Consider the following 8,461-nt stretch of genomic DNA (forward strand, 5'->3'; position numbering starts at 1 on the left):
TAGTTATGCCCACAGAGGACATGAATACAAATATTTGAATATTTATATATATATAACATATTACCTATGATAGCATTATTAAAATATTATCAAGCAAATTGTGTAGCAATTTAGTTATGTATTTCGAATCAAGAACAAATGTTTGTCCAAGGCGACCAGAAAAGCAACAAAAGCATCTGCCTCAATCCGAATATACACACCTCTATATATATTTACGAACCTAAGTGTTGGCAATAATCGAGTGGACAGCAGGAGTTTCTATATAGGCATTTGCTAAGGAGAGTTACTACTATGTAAACTATGCAATTAACAAATTGATAAATACAAATTACTATTTAAAAGAATGATTAATAAAACCGTGTTTAAAGCAAGCCCCCCCCCTGAGTTTCTTTCCTAATTTGTTGATGATGAGAACGCCGCAATTTTTTGTGTTCTCTTTTCATTTTTTGCAGTCTGCAGACGAGACAAAGCCAAGGCGCTTGGTTCCCATGCAGCCAGCAACCACAACAAAGAGCAGCAGAGAAAAGGGCAATATAAAAGGTAAAGGCAGAGCAACATCGGCATCAGCAGTACAAAACTCGTAAGAATTTTAAAATGCACGATAATCGTTCAGTGATAGCTAAGCAAGCCGACAATGCCCGGTTGCTTGCCTGTCCTTCCTGTCCTGCCCTTACACTCTTCAAAAAGTTAACCCTTGTTCTTTACAATCAACATTTTTAAATTAAAAATTGACTTTAGTCATATCTTATATACAAGCAAGTAAATGTTTGTACACAACATTTATTTTCCATATAGTAATTCATTTTCAGATTATTGTTCATTATAAGTTAATATAATTTGGAGTTGTACCATTTATAGAAATATTTTTTATTTATTTACAATCGCGTTTTAAATACGAATTTAGTAATAGGTAAGAAAATAAGTAAATTATGTTTTGCCCTTCAACGTTTCGTTATTAAATTTAAACAAAAACTAAAATTATTATATATATTTTGTACTTTTAAGAAACTGTCTTGGCTATTTTGTGAGTGTATTATCTCATCTCTTAGCTGCCACTTTAACCTGAGCCACCGAGGTCCAGGGAGCCAGTTTGAAACAAGGTAGATGCTGCCGTTGCTGCGATATCGCCGCGTTCGCGCGTTAAACACAAGCGCAACAATTTTTATTCTGTCAGCGAACGCGTGCCTGTATTTGTGTGGTCCCGGCTTCAAACTGGACTGGACCCGGGTCCATGGGCTCCTCATGCCTCATGCCTCATGCCTCATGCCTGCTGCCTTCCATCCTTACCTTCTGATCTTGCGTGGCGATCTCACGCGCTTGCGCCTGCGCCTGCGCTTGTGAAGAAGCACGCTGCAGTGGAAACTGGCGGGCATATCAGCAAGGTCCCAACTTAGGTAGCCGGCTGGCTTATAAATAGGTTTTATGAGCCCAAAAGTGTTGCCATTTTTCATGCTGGCAAAAGCATGGCTCGCCGCCACCGTCGCCCAACTATTTTTAGATGGACATGTACAAGAGCAGCCAGGGAGGAGATCGGGACAGCAACAGGCTTTCGCCTCGATCTCGATTCGTGTCCATGTTCTGCAGTGTTTCGCACGCTGCACGCTACACGCATTTCCACTCGAAACTTGTTCTTGCCGCTGCCATCGCTTCCCCCGCCGTGATTTGTAACACGATACATTTCGCCGCCGCCGCAGCCGACTGAAGTAAAGTAAGGGTGTATATAGGTATATATAGGACCTAAGATCCCACCCGATCCGATCCGATCCACGGGACCCTGCTGCTTCTAATGCATTTTTCAGCTCTTTTGCATCCAGCCCCGATCCGGCCCGATCAGCTCATTAGGCATTTTTAATTTGACAACGCGCGCAATTTATGTGGGAATTTCACGGCGTGTACCTTGACTCATCCAAAGGAATCGAAACGAACGAAACGAAAGACTTAGGCAGCGAACTTGGCACGCCAAGCTCTGCCCAAAAATCAATTTTCAATTTGCTGCAGTTGGTCGGGATGCGAAGGGATGTATGGAATGGGGCTCGTGTGACTACCTCTGGGCCCTGACTGCCGGACTGGCTGACTGACTGACTGACTAACTAACCGACTGCCTGCCTGCCTGCCTGCCATCCTGCCTGCAACATCCGCAGATCAAAGCCAAGCGAAGGAGAGCGCAAGACGACCCCAAAAAAGAATGACAAGAAGGCTGCCTTAAAAAAAGTAGATCGAAGCAATAGATACCCTTCAAATATTTTATTTAATTTGTTTTAAATAAGGATTAACTACTTTTAACATGTGGTAAATCGCAAAGCTCTATTAAGCATGAAATGAGCAGCTTATATTTCTGATGATAAATGTAAATGGCCATTACATACATAAACATACATAATTTTATGGTTGGGTAATGAGTAAGCTATAAAATGCAAAGTTATTTGATTTTTTGTGCAAATTAAATGTAGCTACAATTGTTTCATTTCAAAGTGTTTTTTCTTTGACTAATATAGAATCAATTAAACTTTTCACTAAACCAAAATTAATAAAATAAATAAACTTTTATGAAAGTTATAAAATCACATATGCCGCTTGCATATCGCTTGCAGGGTATCGAAAATCTATTTAACCGGCACAGGCGTTGACGTTGATGTTGGCCCCAACTTAACGAAGTGTTGCCTGGCAGTTCCCGCCCCTCCAGCCCCCTTTAACCCCTGGCTGCCGGCGGCTGTGACTCTACGGCAGTGGCTGCATTCCGCGTGCGGTTTTTGCGGCCGGGCGGCATTTGGCCACGAGCGGCGCATAACAAAAAGGGAGTACAGGGTACGGGCATTGCGAAATTGGAAATCCTCCGAAGATAAAAATGTGCAATTTTCTAAGACCCCAAAGCACTTGAGAGGGAGCACACAAGCACACAGCTTTAGCTTTCGTTGTTTCACCAATGATGTGTTTTACGTGCTGTTGTTGGTCATCAACTTTCCATAATCGGCGCGCAGACAACAAACAACTTGAGCCTGCGACGCGGCCCGCCCGCTGGGTCCGCCGGCAACAACAACAGCAACAACAACGGCAACAACAACGGCAACAACAACGGCAACAACAAGAGCAACAAGCGCCACTTTGCTGTCAATTCAAAATGATAAAGCAAACAAATATTAACCCACTCCAAGTGGACGCATGTGGCTGCCGTCTCATGGCACTTTCTGACAGCCCAGCGACACTCGAGCCGATCGGATCCGATCCCGGGATCTGGGACTGGGACTCTCCGACTGTGGGAATGTGCCACGAATCCCCATCTCCATTTCCAACTCCATCTCCATCTCGGCACATTCAGAAAGACAGTCGCATTGCCACGGCTTAAATGCTGTTCCAGGCCATAATGACTTTTAATTTTTATGGCACTGGCTGCCGAGGATGCCGATGCAACATCAGCAACAGCAGCCGCAGAGCTTAAGTCGCATATAATTCAAGTCCATCAACGCATGCGCTTCACTTGACCACCGCCATGATACACATTTAAATACGAGAGCCCATGCCCCTCGAAGAAGAAATCCCCCTTCCCCTTATGCTGTCGCCTGCACGGCCACTTGAGAGGGCATCCATGTGACTCGTCTGCGTCTGGGTTGGATCTAGCTCCTCCAACTCCTCGAATGTGGATCTTCAGATGCCCGATGCCCGATGCTCGGGTGCTCGGTGCTCGAGAGGGCAACAACGGCTCAGTGTTGTTTAATATTTTAAGTAAGTGCTGCCGCTTGGCTTTGTGGTCAGCATGGGAGAAGCTCCATGGGATTCCTTCTATGATGCAGTGCCATTTGTGAACAGCAAATCGGGAGTGTGGGCCCTTAAGACAAAGTGGTTTATACCTTTTAAAAGTTTTTATTTTTTTAATATAATTTGGGTGTCGTCTTTTAAGGCCACTCTTTGTTTCTCAAACCCTTCTTTGTTTCTTTAAAATTATTCTTTTAAAAAGTGGGATGCTGAAAAATAATCAAAAACAAAAGTAGAGGTATATTTAATTTTGCACTTATAAAAATCATGATTTGTGTGACGGTTTTCTTTTAATCGGTTTATTTGTACCTTAAGTGCATTTTGTACTTCCAAATTTAAAACAAAAATGCAGACCGTTGCTGCTTGGCTAATCCCAAATAAAGTTTGTGTTTCACTGGGCTTTGAATAATAAAACCTCATAGCCTTAATAACTGTCTAAAGTTGCAAATTGGTAACCAGGTATTTTTCTTATATCAGACTGGATAGAACTAAAAATAATATTTGAAAAAAAAATATTGATAACCCTATGGCCATACTTTTTTTTCCAAGAAATAGTAGATATCGTGGTTCAATTTTTTAGGAAACAAATGGCATATGTTTCCATATCTACCGAAATTTGATTTGTGTACTGATTTGGCTGTAACATTCGTCGCATTTAGCAGCATTTTTGTGGTTTGTCTCGTGCAAAAACTGTTGGCCAAATACGCGCCGCATGTGGCCAAGATGCCTTTCCTGTTCGGCTCTCCTTTGGGCCAACGGTCGCTGCTTACTCACCGTGATCTCGACTGCCCGACTGCTGTTTAAACCGCATCGATCGCTGCCAGCTGATAGCACAATGGACCCACTGCACAATGATAACTATGCCGCTTACGACTTTTTGACTCTCGTGCCGGCCAGGATCAAAAGGAGTCCGGTTGACAAATGTTTGTACACACACAGGCAGGCAGGCCGAGTGTTACCGAGACCCTTTTTATGTCCAGTTACTGGGACTCTGGCTGTGAATGTTTATGTTACAAGCCCCTGGCCCCTGCCCCTTTTGCTCCCGGTCCCATTCAGTGCAGTGGCTGTTCCTGCCTTTGTGGTGGCAAATTCTTCGGAATTCCGGAGGCACATCCTCATCCATCCATTTGCCTAATTTCTATCTCGGCAGCAATTCCCCAATGGCATTTCACTTGGATTTATGTGAATTAAACAGCCAGAATTGCCGCCCCTGCGAGTGCGGCGGCACATCCAAATCCAAATCCGAGTCCGAGTCCGAGTCTGAGTCCCAATTCCAATCCCTGGTAGCCGTAAATGTCAACATCCATTAGAGACCTCAAACCGTTAGTGGCATTTGTCGCACGCTATGAGGCCAACAGCCACCGCCGCAGTCACAACAAGAGACCCACAACTCGCAGCATGATTGAGTGGCTGGTTCTTGGAATCAAATCGAAATCAGCATTGGCTCGATATGAGAACAGCGTTGGGCTTGCTTTCGGTATCCGAACCCCTTTATCTGCCATTCAAAGGTGGCCATAAAGAATATAAATATTCTCGTAAATATTAGTTAGTATCAGTTATTAAATTACCGCGACCTTCACAAGAGATAGCCGAGCAAACCGGTGCGACGGGGCAAAGCACGCGTTATGGTCATTATTTGTTAATTATGTGGCCGCTCAAGATTCTCTCTAATGCCAGAGCCGCTCGACTTGTGCAGCCAAAACAAAAGACTTTGGCAACAAACTTGCCAGCTTCAGCTAGCTCCGTGATCATAAAGCACTTCTGAAATTCAATGAACCCCAAGCGAGAGCGGCATAGTTGTGAAGTCGGCCGTGGAATCGAACAATAGATACTCTACTTGTAATTAAATAATAGTCAAAAGGCGTATTTTAATCTAAGATCCAAAATAAAAACTTATATTTTCAAAATCTCGCTTAAATGATTTATAGAAAAAAAAACATATTTGTTAATCAGAAACTGTTGCTGAAAGAAGAATTATTTAAATGTTATTAAAATTGTTCATTCATTGTTCATAATTCCCTTACTCATTATTCATAAATATATATTTACTTTTTATTTGCCATTTTATTTGTTCAATTACATTTATATTCTCATAATTTTCTTAATTTCATTTCATTACTTATAGAATTCAATAAATATATGTCTTATATCTTAATTATTTTCTCTGCTCGATTATTAAGGCTTAAGAAACACATTTTTCAAAATGAAACTCTCTTACAATGTAATTTGCTTGAATTTCTCTTCCTTTAAACGAGCTTATTTGGCTTACGACTCAGACCGTTCGTTTTATACTTTATATTAAAAGTAAGTGCCTCCTTTTTTTCACATAATCCTCCTGCTCCACCCTCCCCCAATCGCATTACATAAGCCATATACCCGCAACCTGTGTAAGCGCATAAAAAAAAGAAACAAAAATACAAGTTTCATATCGAAGTTTTATGATCGAAACACCAACGAAAAGTACGAGAGAAACAAAAAGAGCAAATCAGCCGCAACCGCAACCCATGGCGTTGGTGGGAATGGTAGGAATGGTGGGATCCAAGCCGATCCGAAAATCACCCGCCAAGCAGGAGGAAGGGATCGAGGCGGCTGGAGGTGGAGGTAAAGGTGGAGACGAGCCGGACGAGGCAGCAGCAGCCATGTTAACAACTTCCATTAAAAGAAATTAAAAGCAGACGGAGACGCCGTTGGATGCGGACGCGCCATGGCGCACAGAAAATGGCGTTCCATCTGCTCTTTGGCATCTGTCCATGGATGCCGAGCCAGAGCCCGAGCCCGAGCCCGAGCCGAGTTGGCCAAGAGGAGCTGCTGGCAGGGCTCTGGGACTCCAGTTGGCCAGCGAATGGTCTGGGCATTTCCGGTTCGTCTATTCGGAGACCCTGGCACACGGAAAAAAGATTAACATTAAGTTGCTTCAAATTAAATTTGGTGCTTGCGAGTACTTCTAATATTGCCTCTTTAAAAATTTCTTACAGCAGTAGTTTTTAAGAAACTTTTAAACATTTTCGATGCGAAACTTTAGGTATAAACAAATTAAATATAAAAGTGTAAAATATATATTTATGGGAACGGTTTTTTAATTAAGTTATCAGATAAATTGAAAATCCTTCTGTATAATAAATAATTATTAATCATCTACTTATATAACAAAATATTTGAAACTTACTTTAAAATATTAAATTTTTATTAAGGTCCATGTTTAGATTCTTTGAAAAGTGATAATTTTAAATCAACTAATAATATTTAAGATATGATACAAACTTTTTGAAGTCTGTACTTAAACTAAATAAATCATTTAAGCTACTAATGTCTTTTATATTAAATAATACTATATATGAAAGGTTTATAACGCCTTTAAATCGTTAACTTAACTTAATAAATCATTTAACCTAACGACTGCTAGTGTTTCAAAATAGTATTTCATTTGACCATTAAATATCATACAAAGTTTTTTCCTGTGCAGCATTACAGGTTGCCATTAAAATTCAATTTCGGTTTATAACTGTCGTCCCATTAATATTCACATAAATCAATGCTGGACCAAATCTAATTACAGAAACTAAACTGCGGCTTTTTATCTAAAAGGGCCGGGAAAGTATTTTTGTTAGTTTATTTATTTAGTGCTTTTTTAGCTCTTTTTTTGTTTTTGTGGTTTTGGGGGTTTCGGCTAAGAGCGCGATCTATATGATCGTGATTATGAGGCCCGCTGGCCGTCTCGCTTGCTCCACGGTCGGCGATGCCATTTATTCATGCTCATTAAGTGCCGCAGCGATTGTTGTCTGGGCCCCGGGATGATGGTCTTCGTATCTGTATCTGCCTTGTTCACGGTGTGTTCATTCACAAATGAGCGCCTTAAGCAGCTCCGCCCCACACACACACACACACACACACACACACAGATACCCAAGACATGCACAACCTGAATACAGACACACACACTCACACACACACCAGCGAACGTAATGAGTTGCCGCGCACACAACGAAGTCAGAAATTTATGTGGCAGCCACATAGACTCAGACTCTCGCACACTCACACTCCGATGCGGATGCCGATGCCCCAGCATCCAAAGTTCGTACTGTGCCAGCCCCCTCTCCCCCTCTCCCCCGCCCCTCCAGCTTCTTTAGCTTTAATTTGGTTCCGTGTATCTCGTTGATGGCGTTTTGCCTTCCCTTATATCTTTTGCCGCCACGACCAGCTCAGCTATTGAATGTGTTTTTCTTCTGTATTTCTCCTCTTTCGATTCGTTTTTTTGTTGAAATTATGCTACGCTATGCTTTGCATTCCTGAGAGTTACCCAAAATCAAGAAGAAATTTGGCCACTTGGCGTCGGTTACATGGACAGGTGCACCTTGGCCCTTAGTTCAAAGGTGGCAATTTCTTGGGCATACACGGGCGGGCTTATTCCGCGATTCGCGCTCGCCAAGTGACAGTGTCAATAGACCTGGTGCAACCGCAAAAAGGTCTTGAGAAAGAGCCAAAACAATGGCAAGGCGGGGCCGCGAGCATTGTAGCACCACATAGAGCCAAGTTCAAGATGTGCGAAAAAGCCAAAGTCGATATGGCAACCGCAGGTCCCCAGTTGTTCCGGAGAATTCTATATTTGCAACGTCAACAGAGATACAAACTCGGAAATTTATTGATCTCTACAAAAGCGGCATCAGTCGCCAGTTAGCTGTTTGCAATGCATAAATATAAAGTACCTAATTGC

The sequence above is a fragment of the Drosophila gunungcola genome, chromosome 3R (genome assembly GCF_025200985.1).
Source record: "Drosophila gunungcola strain Sukarami chromosome 3R, Dgunungcola_SK_2, whole genome shotgun sequence".
NCBI classification, from domain to species: Eukaryota; Metazoa; Arthropoda; class Insecta; order Diptera; family Drosophilidae; genus Drosophila; species Drosophila gunungcola.